The sequence below is a fragment of the Pelmatolapia mariae genome, linkage group LG7 (assembly GCF_036321145.2).
Source record: "Pelmatolapia mariae isolate MD_Pm_ZW linkage group LG7, Pm_UMD_F_2, whole genome shotgun sequence".
Classification (NCBI taxonomy): domain Eukaryota; kingdom Metazoa; phylum Chordata; class Actinopteri; order Cichliformes; family Cichlidae; genus Pelmatolapia; species Pelmatolapia mariae.
The window spans coordinates 5305844-5318721 of NC_086233.1; the positions used below are offsets into that span (position 1 = coordinate 5305844).

General features: G+C 47.7%; 1 pseudogene; it reads left to right on the plus strand.

Moving 5' to 3' along the window:
* Positions 1–11163: 11163 nt before the first annotated feature.
* On the plus strand, positions 11164–12443 carry LOC134630520 (carbohydrate sulfotransferase 6-like; annotated as a pseudogene).
* The last annotated feature ends 435 nt before the right edge of the window (positions 12444–12878 follow it).

Here is a 12878-nt window from a genome sequence, read left to right on the forward strand (position 1 = left end):
GCAAGGTATTTGCTGCTAGTAGGAAAGCTCTCCAGCACCGTGTCAACGTAAATATCAGTGTCCTCCATAAGATCATTGTCACTGGGCATCACACTGTCTGTCAGCGGTAACCGTGAGAGCGTGTCGGCTGTGGTGAGGCTTTTGCCTGGAATGTGCCTTATAGTGTAAGAGTACCTCATTAGGCGGTGGAAGCAAATCCAAGGCTTGCCCTCCGAGTAGGGTTGCCAACCGTCCCTTAAAAAACGGAATCGTCCCGTATTTAGAAACAAAAGTACACGTCCCGTATTGAGCTAATAAGGGACGCACTTTGTCCCGTAATACAGTGAGAATCAAAAGTAGTCTATAAATGTTAATGGAATTAACGCTTTGTTTGAAAACATAATTCCCAGCCCCTCTCCTGCTTTGTGACCAATGAGCTGACAGCACACTTATGACAATTCGAGTATGACAATTCAGATTACCGCTTATCTCATTGGTCGAGGAAAGGTCGCTTACGGAGAAAATACCGGAAGACAACAGATGACCACAACAAGAAGCATGGCCAACAGGGAAACAAACGCCGACACTGCGGTGCAAGTCTCGGACAACAGTACACCTAAAGCTGGGCATACACTGTGCGATTTTCAAACTGCTCGATTAACTCGCAGGGGTTATAAGTTCGCAGGTCACGATGCAGGGTCTCACACTATACGGCCCGATGCTCTGATGCGACCTGAGTGCTCACACTGTGCCTCCATAAAATGAAGGTTATAACAGAAAATCTGTCGCTCACTCTCCCTCTCTGTCTTTCACTCACACAGACACGCACACCACCACCATCAACTTTGCTATATTGCTAATGAAAAACATTGATCAGGCAGCTGTGATTGAGCAGCAATGTAAATCCAACTATTTCACGGTTGTTGTGGTCCTGATAATTTTGTGAGGCCACATCGAAAAGGCTCGGATGAGCTTTCCAAAGTTCTACAAGTTGTGCCTCCATCGCTTGTGTCCAGATCACATGCTGCACAGCCGTGCTGCTCCGTCTTTTCACCGACGTTTACGTGTTTGCGCGTGAGCAGTGTGAGCGGCTGCGGTGACACCCTCACGAGCGATTGATGATCGGGAGCTGGTCGTGAGGTGTTAATCGCTTCTCGTTACCCCACGTATACTACACGATGAAGGCCAAAATCGGGCCGATCACCAAATCGGTCGCACGACTCAAAAATCGGCTCAAAATGGGCCAAAATCGTACAGTGTAAGCCCAGCATTAGACCAGCAATGTTTGTTCCCCTCAGAGAAAGAAAAAAAGGCTGCAAAAGTACAGGGAGGAATGGGAAAAGGAAAACACCTGGCTGGAAAAGTGCACGACAACACCTATAAAGCGCACTGCACTGTGTGCCGGCGCACTTTTTCCATAGGCATGCTTCTAATGGTGGGCACATGATGAACATGAGGGGCGTGAAAGCTCGGGGAACCCTTAACCAATTTTTTGTCCACCAGGCCACGGCAGAAGCAGATATGGTCTGTAAACACTGGTTTGTTTTTTTAAACCCTCTGGTTAAGGTTAATATGGGCATGTGCAGTGAATATCAGCGCTATGTGGCCAGAAGTGTGATAATATAATTTATTTTGTGTAATAAACAACTGCAAGGATAGATGATTACAACAAATAGATGACTAATACATAAAAGTAATACATAGATGTATAAAGATGATGAGTTATGATGCGTAATCATGGAAACAAGCGGGTTTACAAACGGCAGCAGCTGATTAGCATTAGAAAAGCTGAAATAATACCTCAACTAAAGCCAATTGTACTAAAAGCACTATATGTGCACTGTTACAAGAATGTTTTTCATTCTATTGTTTTCTATTAATTTATATAATTTTAAGTTAAGCAGGACAGAGTTCTTTTAAAGAAAGATTTACTTATATTCTCAAAAGTTAAGCATGACAGGCTTCTGTTTAAGAAAGAGACCTGTTTTATTGTGTTAATGTTGTCATTTTGAGCTAAAAATAAATGGCTAAATGATCATTTGTTTCCCATATGGTCATATCACAAAGAATATGCATCTACTTAAATCAAATTCAAGTCAAATGGTTAAAAAAATAATTTTACACACAAAAAAAAGAGCTACAAAATTCACCACACTGGGAAGGGTGAAGACAACTGGGTTGCCCGGCCCTGGCCACGAGGTGTCCCTTATTTATTTTTCAGGGAGTTGGCAACCCTACCTCCGAGTAGGCTCACGAGTGGCTTATGGTCGGTCTCAAGCTCAAAGTGTAGCCCTAGAATAAAGTCATTGAATCTTTCACAGGCCCAGGTGAGCGCCGGCGCTTCTTTTTCCAGCTGAGCATAGCGCTGCTCTGTGGGTGTCAATGATCGTGAGGCATACGCGACTGGTGACCACAGGTCATTGTCTTTCTGTAGCAAAACGGCCCCCAACCCGTATGAAGAGGCATCTGCTGAGATCTTGTACTTATTTTTATTTCACATTTTTCTAGTAGACATCTCTTTGACAGAGGCAGAGAGAATTCTTAACAGAATCATTGAGGGAGATTCAGACATAGATCTTTCAGAAGATGAGAGTCATGTGAGCCAGACAGGAGAGGGTGGAACCCAGATGAGGGACCAGATGAAGATGACCAAGATGCAGGGCCAGATGTAATGGAGAAAGACACAAGGCCACCTGAAATCTGCCGTCATCCTATCTGGTCCAAAACAAACATGTAGGAGAATCTGGAATTTTTGATTTTGAGTAAAAAAGTACCAGTAACATACAGAAATGTTTTACAGTAAATTCATTTAACTTGTAAAGATAGTGTAAAAGTGTTTTAAGTGAACTATATCAGATATTTGAGCATTGTGGAGGTAAGCATTAACGACACAGAGCTCTCAGTTCTCGCTCCTTCTTTTATTCCTCTCCAACATCAACTGCACATCTCGCGCCACAAAACACAGGAACACACTTCCTCAACACTGGGTGTGAGTGGAGCCCTCTAGTGGTCCACCACACATGCCCCCCCCCCCCCCGCCAAACACCCAGCAGCAAAGTCCAAAATGAAATGTTTGTTGCCTGGTTTAAGAACCCTGTATGGCCCGTCATATGGTGGACGCAGCGGAGTCCTATGGGCATCGTGCCTGACAAAAACGAAACGAGCAGCGTCCAACGAACTCGGAACAAAAGTGTCAGGCAGGCAGTGGTGCACAGGACCAGGAACAGGAAATGAATGGTAAATGGACTGATTCTTATATAGCGCTTTTCTACTCTCCCGGAGTACTCAAAGCGCTGCATACAACATGCCTCATTCACCCATTCACACCCACTCATGCAAGCACTTCTAAACGCAAGTGCAAACTATAACTACATTCACACACATTCACACTCCGATGAATGCATCGGAGGGCAATTTGGGGTTAGTATCTTGCCCAAGGACACTTGACATGCAGACTGGGGAAGCCTAGGATCGAACCACCAACCTTCCAATCAGTAGCTGATCTGCTCTACCACCTGAGCCACAGCCACCCCATGAGTCTCTTGGGGGGCGAAAAGGTATCGAAACATGGGGGAGGGCTCTCAGGTAAGAATTCCCCGGGGACCCGGAGGGGCTGGCCGAGGACCAGTTCAGCCGGGGAAACCCCGAGGTCTTCTTTAACCGCGCTACGCAATCCCAGCAAAACCCACGGAAGACGGTCGACCCAGTCGCCACCTGTTAAGGAAGCCCGGAGCGCGGCCTTAAGTGACCGGTGAAACTGTTTGCACATCCCATTAGCTTGCGAGTGGTATGCTGTGGTGCGGTGGACCTTGACCCCCAGGCCGTCAGCCATAGCAGACCAAAGCTCAGAAACAAACTTGGGGCCCCTGTCCGAGGTAATGTCAGCAGGGGGACCGAAACGTGAGACCCACGTTGACAAAAATGCTCGGGCCACCGTCACCGCTGTCATGGACGCCAGGGGTACCGCCTCCAGCCACCTGGTCGTGCGGTCCACCACAGTCAAAAGGTGCGTGAAACCCTGTGACTGCGGCAAGGGACCAACCAGGTCCACATGAACGTGATCGAAACGCCTACCGAGGATACGGAAAGGTTCGAGGGGTGCCTGCGTGTGCCGGTGGATTTTCGAGCGTTGGCATGGGATACAAGCCGCCGCCCATTCTGTCACCGATTTGCGAAGGCCCGGCCAAACGAACCTGGCGCTGACCAGCTTAACCGAGGCCCGGACGCCGGGATGAGAGAGGGCATGCACCGAGTCAAAAACACGACGACGCCACGAAAGAGGAACCACCGGGCGGGGGCGGCCGGTGGAAATGTCGCAAAGAAGGTGCGGACCGCCGTCCCACACCGGGGTGTCCTCCAGCATGAGGCCCGTTTTCGTTGACTGAAGGGCAAGGACGTCCGGGTCAGCACGTTGCTCAGCGGCCATGGCAGCGTAGTCGACGCCGACATACAACGGAGAAACCAACACACGTGAGACACAGTCAGCGACGTGATTGGACTTACCAGCCACATGCTGAATGTCTGTGGTAAACTCTGATATGGCCGCCAACTGGCGCTGCTGGCGTGCGCTCCATGGGTCAGAGACCTTGGACATCGCAAACGTCAAAGGTTTGTGGTCAACGTACGCAGTAAAGTTGCGACCCTCGAGGAAAAAACTAAAATGTCGTGTCGCGAGGTGCAGGGCCAGCAACTCCCTGTCAAAAACACTGTACTTGCGTTCAGCATCCCTGAGCGTACGACTGAAAAAGGCGAGCGGTTGCCAGAGACCTGAAACCCGCTGTTCCAACACCCCACCCACTGCCACGTCGGACGCGTCGGTGGTCAACGCGATCTCCACCGACGGAAGCGGGTGGGCCAGCAGGGCGGCGTCAGCCAGCGCAGACTTGGCTGCGGAAAACGCCTGGACGCGTTCCGGCAGCCAGTCAACAGGATCTTTGGCTGTTTTACCTTTTAAGGCAGCATAGAGTGGCTGTAGCACGTGGGCAGCTCTGGGGAGAAAGCGGTTGTAAAAATTTATCATCCCCAAGAACTCCTGCAACGCTTTAACCGACGTGGGACGCGGAAAAGCCGAAACAGCCTGGACTCTGTCAGGCAACGGAACCACACCTTCAGCGGTAATGCGGTGCCCGAGGAAATCCAGAACAGGCAACCCAAACTGGCACTTGGAAGGGTTGATGATCAGGCCGTGCGCTGCCAAACGCTGGAAAACCTGGCGCAGATGGGACTCGTGCTGGCTCGCTGAGCAGCTGGCCACCAATATATCGTCCAGATAAACAAAAACGAACGGCAGCCCACGCAAAACGGAGTCCATCAGCCGCTGAAAGGTCTGGGCGGCACCTTTCAGGCCAAACGGCATGCACAAAAACTCGAACAAGCCGAAGGGGGTAATGACAGCGGTTTTAGGAACGTCTTCGGCGCGCACGGGAACTTGGTGATACCCCCGCACCAAGTCAATTGGTGACTTGGTGCGAATCTCGACGTTCCGGCGAGATTGGCGAGATTGGCAGAAAAATCCTGAATGTGGGGGATGGGGTAACGGTCATTACCCGTGGCATTATTTAAACGGCGGAAATCTCCGCATGGCCGCCACCGACCGTCCGATTTGGGCACCATGTGAAGCGGAGAGGCCCATGCACTGTTCGAACGCTGTACAATGCCAAGGCGCTCCATGGCTGCAAACTCTTCCCAAGCGACGGACAGTTTTGCGGGGTCAAGGCGGCGCGCGCGCGCGCGAACACCGGGGGCCTAACTGTGGGAATGTAATGCTCAACCCCATGCTTCGTTACCATGCTAGAGAAATTAGGGACAGACAGCGATGGAAACTCTAAAAGCAAACGCTGAAAAGCATCCCCGGAGGTCACTACATTAGCCCGAATCAGGGGCTCGGCGGCCCGAGTAAAACAGGGTAGCGAAGAAAACGAGAGAGCATCAATTAAACGTCTGTTAGCAACATCGACAAGCAGTCCATGAGCACACAGAAAATCAGCACCTAAAATAGGCACAGAGCTAGCGGCAACAACAAAGTTCCACTGGAAATCCCGGCCATGAAAACAAACAGTCACCAACCTTTCCCTAAACGTTTTGATGGGAGAGCCATTAGCTGCCATGAGCTGCGGCCCACAGTTCGCTGCTAGTCCGTCGGCAGCGGTAGGGGGAAGGAGGCTCTTCTGGGAGCCGGAGTCCACGAGAAAACGTCTCCCGGAGCGCGAGTCCTCTATGAAGAGCAGCCTTTCTGTATTGCCAGCGGTCGCGGCTGCTACGGCGCGCTGGCGGGTCCGTTTCCCTGGGCCGTGAAAGCGCAAGGCGGCAGGCAGCGACGCGCTCTGTCGCCAAAACGCTGATGGTAGAAACAGATGCTCTTTCTGCAGTGCCATGGGTCCTCCTGAGATAAGCTCACTCACGGAGCTTGGCTCCTTCATATTCTGCACCACATTGGTTTTGTCAGGGTCAGGACTCGCACCTTCTGATGACACTATGAATCCTAAGAATTTCACTGCTCTTTTGTCAAACAAATTTTGACGTGTTCAGGGTGACGCCCGCCTTCTCTGCACGGTAGAGGACAGTGTGGAGTCTCATGTTGTGCTCCTCTTTCATGGATCCGGAGACCAGGATGTCGTCCATGTGGCACACGACTCCTGCGAGGCCGGCTGTCACTTCCGTCACCATCATGTTTTGGAAATGCTCTAGTGCACTGGAAATACCAAATGGCAAATAACTGAAATGGTATCTACCAAATGGCGTAATAAATATGGTGAGGAGAGCAGATTCTTTGGACAGCGGTATTTGCCAAAAGCCCATGTTAGCATCAAGCTTGGAGAAATACTGAGCACCTGTGAGCATGCCTAGCGTTTGGTCTACAGAGGGGAGGATATACCTTTCACAACACACTGACTCATTTAATGGTGTCATGTCCACACAGATGCGGACTTTCTCTTTGTCCTTTTTGGGGGCTACGACCATGCTGCAACACCAGTGTGTGGGCTCTTCCACACGACTAATTACTCCCAACTGTTCCATCCTCTCCAGCTCTGTTTTGACTTTGCCCAGTAGTGGCAGTGGAACGCGCCTTGGCACTTTCAGTGAATAAGGTTTAGCGTCGGGCTTCAGCTTAATTGGTATGGTTTTTGAACAAGCCCGAGCCCATCACATAGTTTCGGGTACACTTTTTTCACTGTCTCAAGGTCAATATTGTCCATTCGGGCAATTAGTTTCAGTCTCACAGAAGCGGTCCTGCTTAAGAGAGCTACACGCAGATTTCTGACTACATAGATTGTCTCTGTAGTGCTCCTGTCACTGTGGGAAATGTCCTCCGTTGTAGACCCAAGTACGGTCAGTGCTGCACACCTCCATACAGTGGCTTTTCAGCTTTTTGCAAATGTTCATTTGGCTGCTTAATGTCTTTGAATGTCTCTTCTGAGATGGCTGTGACATCTGCCCCTGAGTCTAATTTAAATGTCTTGCTTTTGCCTCTCACACAGATGTTAGCAAGCCACGGGTCTTCTCCTGAATCCAGTTCACCTAGGAAAAGTCCATCTGCACTGTCTGCCACCTCATGCACAGTTGTAGACCTACAAACTCTCCCGTAGTGTCCACGTTTCCCACAGTTGTGGCATTCCGCATTTTTAGCTAGGCACTGTGCTGCGGGGTGCATCGGTGCTTTTCCACATTTAGAATATGTTTTATTCTCTTGCTTTGTTATTTGTGGTTTTTGTGGCTTGAACTGCTTTTGGTCTGTGCTTCTGAATTTATTTGGCTTTGATTTTCTGACATGCACGGCATCCACAGCTGTTTTGCTAGTGCTGCTTTCACCTCTTAAGTCAGTTTGCTGTCTTTTTATTTCCTCAGATTGTCTCGCCATTGTGATAGCTTTAGTTAGGGTCGAATCTTTGTCGAGCTGCATTCTCTCCGACAGTGATGAATCTTTAAGACCCACAACGAGCCTATCCCTCAAAAGTTCATGGTGAAGTTCACCATATTCACAGTTATCAGCGAGAGCATATAGAGCTGTTATGAAGGAGTCAACTGTTTCTGCTGGCTGTTGTACTCGCTTATTAAACTTTGCTCTTTCATAGATCACATTCTTTCTGGTGACAAAATGCGTAAATGCATTTCTGACTGCATCGTACTGCTGGCGCTGCCCGTCTGTTAGGTCAAGTCCCCTTAGCGCATCGTCAGCCTCGTCTCCCATGCAGTAAACTAAATGTTCACTTGGTTAGCATCTGTTAAGCTGTTCAGATTACTTGCCACTCTAAAACGCTCAAAACGTCTGATCCACTTCTCCCACTCCTGGGGCTTTGTAAAGTCGAATGGTTCCGGTGGCTTGATGGTGAAAGTAGCCGCTGGTGGGGCTGCCATAACCGGGCCCGGTGCCGCTGCTGCTGCGGGTAGAGCCGCTGCTTGCTCCGTCATGTTTGTAGCTAGCTGATTGCCAAGCTGACTTTCTTTTCAGTTTTCTTAGTTCACCGCTTAGAGCAAGTGCACTTCTGACACCATGTTGTGTTGGGCTCTTGAATAAAACTCCTGCTCAAGCGATAACGTGGAGCAACAATAATCTTTAATACAGCTTTTCGTAGCTGTTCACATGCCAACCCATTCCCTGTTTAGTGGGTAAGTACTACCGCCTAGTGGCGCATGCATGTACATCAATGTACAGGGTGGGCCATTTATATGGATACACCGTAATAAAATGGGAATGGTTGGTGATATTAAAGTCCTGTTTGTGGCACATTAGTATATGTGAGGGGGCAAACTCCTCAAGATGGGTGGTGACCATGGTGGCCATTTAGAAGTCGGCCATCTTGGATACAACTTTTGTTTTTTCAATAGGAAGAGGGCCATGTGACACATCAGACTTATTGGTAATGTCACAAGAAAAACAATGGTGTGCTTGGTTTCAACGTAACTTTATTCTTTCACGAGTTACTTACAAGTTTCTCTTTGTTCACAGCCATCGACATGTCGAAGAGGTTAACACGTGAGGAGCGGATTGAAATTGTGTTGATATCTGGTGAACGCAGTAACCGGGTCATTGCAGCAGATTTCAATGCAAGACACCCTACGAGACCACCCATCTCCCATGCTACAGTCAGCAAACTGTTTGCTAAGTTTCATGAAACTGGTTCAGTGTTGGATTTGCCAAAATATGGGCACAAGAAAACTGTCACTAATGAAGAAACATCAGTGGCTGTCCTAGCTTCATTCAACAAGAGCCCACAGCGTAGCACTCGCCGCATGTCACTGGAGAGTGGCATTAGTCGAACATCCCTTCGGCAGATATTAGCTACTCACAAATGGCACCCTTACAAACTCCAGCTACTGCAGCATCTCAACAAGGATGACCCAGATCGGCGCACAGAATTTGCAGAATGGGCAAAACAAAAATTGGAACAGGACCCTCAGTTCACGCAGAAGATTTTGTTCAGTGATGAGGCAAACTTTTATGTGAATGGTGAAGTTAACAAACAATACCACCGCTATTGGTCTGACACTAACCCACATTGGATGGATCCCTCCAAGACTGTTGGAACAACAAAAGTGATGGTTTGGTGTGGTATATGGGGTACAACGATAGTGGGTCCATTCTTCATCAATGGAAACCTCAAGGCCACTGGATATTTGAAATTGCTATATGATGATGTGTTTCCCTCTTTATGCACTGAAGCTGGCATGTTCCCTGAGTTTTTCCAGCAAGATTGTGCACCACCACATTATGGGTGCCAGGTCCGAGCATTCCTAGATAAACAGTTTCCTGGAAAGTGGATTGGTCGTCGTGGGCCAGTTGAATGGCCCCCAAGGTCTCCTGATCTGACCCCCTTAGACTTTTATCTTTGGGGTAATCTGAAGGCAATTGTCTATGGTGTGAAGATATGAGATGTGCAGCACCTGAAACTACAGATACTGGATGCCTGTGCTGGCATTTCTCCTGCGGTGTTGCTATCAGTGTGTGAAGAGTGGGAGAAGAGGGTTGCATTGACAATCCAACACAATGGGCAGCACACTGAACACATTTTATAAGTGGTCAGAAACTTGTAAATAACTCATGAAAGAAAAAGGTTACTTTGAAACCAAGCACACCATTGTTTTTCTTGTGACATTACCAATAAGTTTGATGTGTCACATGGCCCTCTTCCTATTGAAAAAACAAAAGTTGTATCCAAGATGGCTGACTTCTAAATGGCCACCATGGTCACCACCCATCTTGAGGAGTTTGCCCCCTCACATATACTAATGTGCCACAAACAGGACTTTAATATCACCAACCATTCCCATGTTATTACGGTGTATCCATATAAATGGCCCACCCTGTAGATTACACCACGTTTATCATGGTGGAAGCAAAACAGTAGGAGGGAATTAATGACGATATTTATCAAATGTGAAGCTTAGTTTGGATCTTCTTTTGCTGGTTCATGAATTTTGGTTAGAGAGTGACAAAACCTGCAGCTTCAGAATCTGTGAGCTGTTGGCTTTCAGCACCGATGGCTTGTCTGTGTACGTGCAGTCAGGTGAGAAAGTCGACATCTCACTGATTCTGATGCATCGGGTCCTCGCTCTGTGTTTACTTCTTTGTGCCGAATCAGTTTGCCTGCTCTCGTTTGCTGTTTTAACGGTTTGGTGGCTGTTGAAATAGATTAAAATCGATTTTAATCAGAAAATCTATTATTGAAACCCACCCCTACTATTAACAGTCATTAGGCTCATTTGAATCATTTAAGCCATTAAAAGGCATTGAGCTTGTAATTTGAGCCACTGACACGAGTCACAATGTTTTTTTTTTTTTTGTTTTTTTTTTGTTTTTTTTTTATATTTTAATTTCTTTTAATTCTAAGAATCCGTGTAGCGTGCCCACCTCCAAGATCCTATATGTATGTGTAATGAGAGTGTGAGTAATGTGAATGTCACAATGTTTACAGACATCATTCTAAAATTTCCAAAGTGAGACGGAGGTTTTATGGGGGTCTCTGCCTTGCTTAACACGTGCTTGAACACGTGCTCAGCAAGAGTAACGGTGGAGGACAGTTTTTCCAGCAAAGATGGGATTTGCAAGCAAATTGTGTATTGTTAAACACAAATGTCAAATTTTACAATTTCAGTGTCTCTTTCTTTTTTATGCAGCACAGCTCAAAACAGAGCTGAAGAGAGGAGTCGCACTAAGTACCACTGACTTGAAAGCAGCTCACAGCCATGATAAAGCAATACAGAGTGAACCCCAACACCATGAAGTTCCTGGTGATCCTACAGGGGGCAGCATTGCTATTGTTCTGCGGCTGGTACATGCAGCTCAGCCTCTATGACCCACAACCCTCTAATGACAAAGTTCACGTTCTGCTGCTGTCATCGTGGAGATCAGGCTCATCCTTCATGGGCCAGGTTTTCAATCAGCACCCGTCTGTCTTCTATCTTATGGAGCCCGGTTGGCATGTGTGGACCCAGGCAAAATGGTGCACAGGCACTTCGAATGGCCTTGAGGGATCTCTTACGGAGCCTGTTCCAGTGTGATTTCTCAGTGATGGAGTCCTACCTTCCAGAGAACCAGAAAGCATTGTTTATGTGGAGTCACAGTCGAGCTCTGTGCTCACCTCCAGTCTGTCCTCTCACCCCACGTTATCAGCTCAGCAACCAAGCACAGTGCCTACAGAACTGCACGCCTCAGGACCTGAAGATTGTAGAGCAGGCGTGTGGCTCTTACTCTCATGTGGTGTACAAAGAAGTGCGCATCTTTGAGCTGGAATCCCTTTTCTCACTTTTGAAGGATCCAAACTTAGATCTCCGCATCATCCACCTGGTCTGAGACCCACGGGGAGTGATGCGATCTAAGGAAGAGTCAGCCGGGTCCTTTCTGAGTGATAACGCTATCGTCTTGGAGCAGAAACCCATCAATAAAACAGAGATACAGTATCAGATCATCCAGGAGATCTGTCGCAGTCACTTGCGTATCAATGAGAGGGCGGTCCTGAACCCCCCTCCGTTCTAAAAGGCCGCTACAAAGTGGTTCGCTATGAGGATGTGACGCGCAACCCACTTGGGGAGATCAATGCGTTGTATCAATTTGTGGGTCTGGAGATGACCACGCAGCTGGCCACATGGATCCACAAGGTGACCCACGGAAATGGCAAAGGCTCCGCTAACGAGGCTTTCAAGATTACTTCGCGGAGCGCCATTGATGTCTCCCAGGCTTGGCGCACCATGCTGCCGAATAACAAGGTCAAACGAGTACAGGAAGTGTGTGAAGAGGCCATGTCGTATCTCGGGTACAGGATGGTTAACAGTGAAACTGAGCAGAAGAGTCTTGACATAGATCTGCTGGTACCACGAGAACAGCTCAGCTGGTCACCTCATAAAACACAGCATCTGGACGACAGTTACATCTGGAATGACAAAGACTTTATCACAGACGGACTACACAAAACACAAGATTAGGGTAACACAGACCAACTGTGGAGTGGCAAAATTCAAATGTGAAAAGGCAGCACAGCATTCTGTTAATGTACATTTAGTGTTTGCATGCCACGATGAAATAGTCACACAGCTTATTTCCTGAAGTGTCTTAAAGTTTTCTTATAGAGAAAATAAGATATCTCACTTCAGCATTAATTAATTTAATGCTGTAGAATGAGATTGTCAAGCACACCAATACTGAGTCTAAAACCTTTCATAATTGTTGCCAGTCTGATATCAGTCAGTAAATAAATCGAGTTAAGTCGGTAATTACATGCATTCTGTTTCTGATAATACAGCAATTAACTGTAATAAATCAGCAAAAATCACACATCTCTTGCTGTCTACCGAGACAGAAATTCATATTTAACTATTACATTTATCCTCAGCAACCTTCCTGTTCTTCAGGAATATTACCAGTATTACAGCCAGTTGAGCTGAGTTCCCTTGAGTTGTAGTTA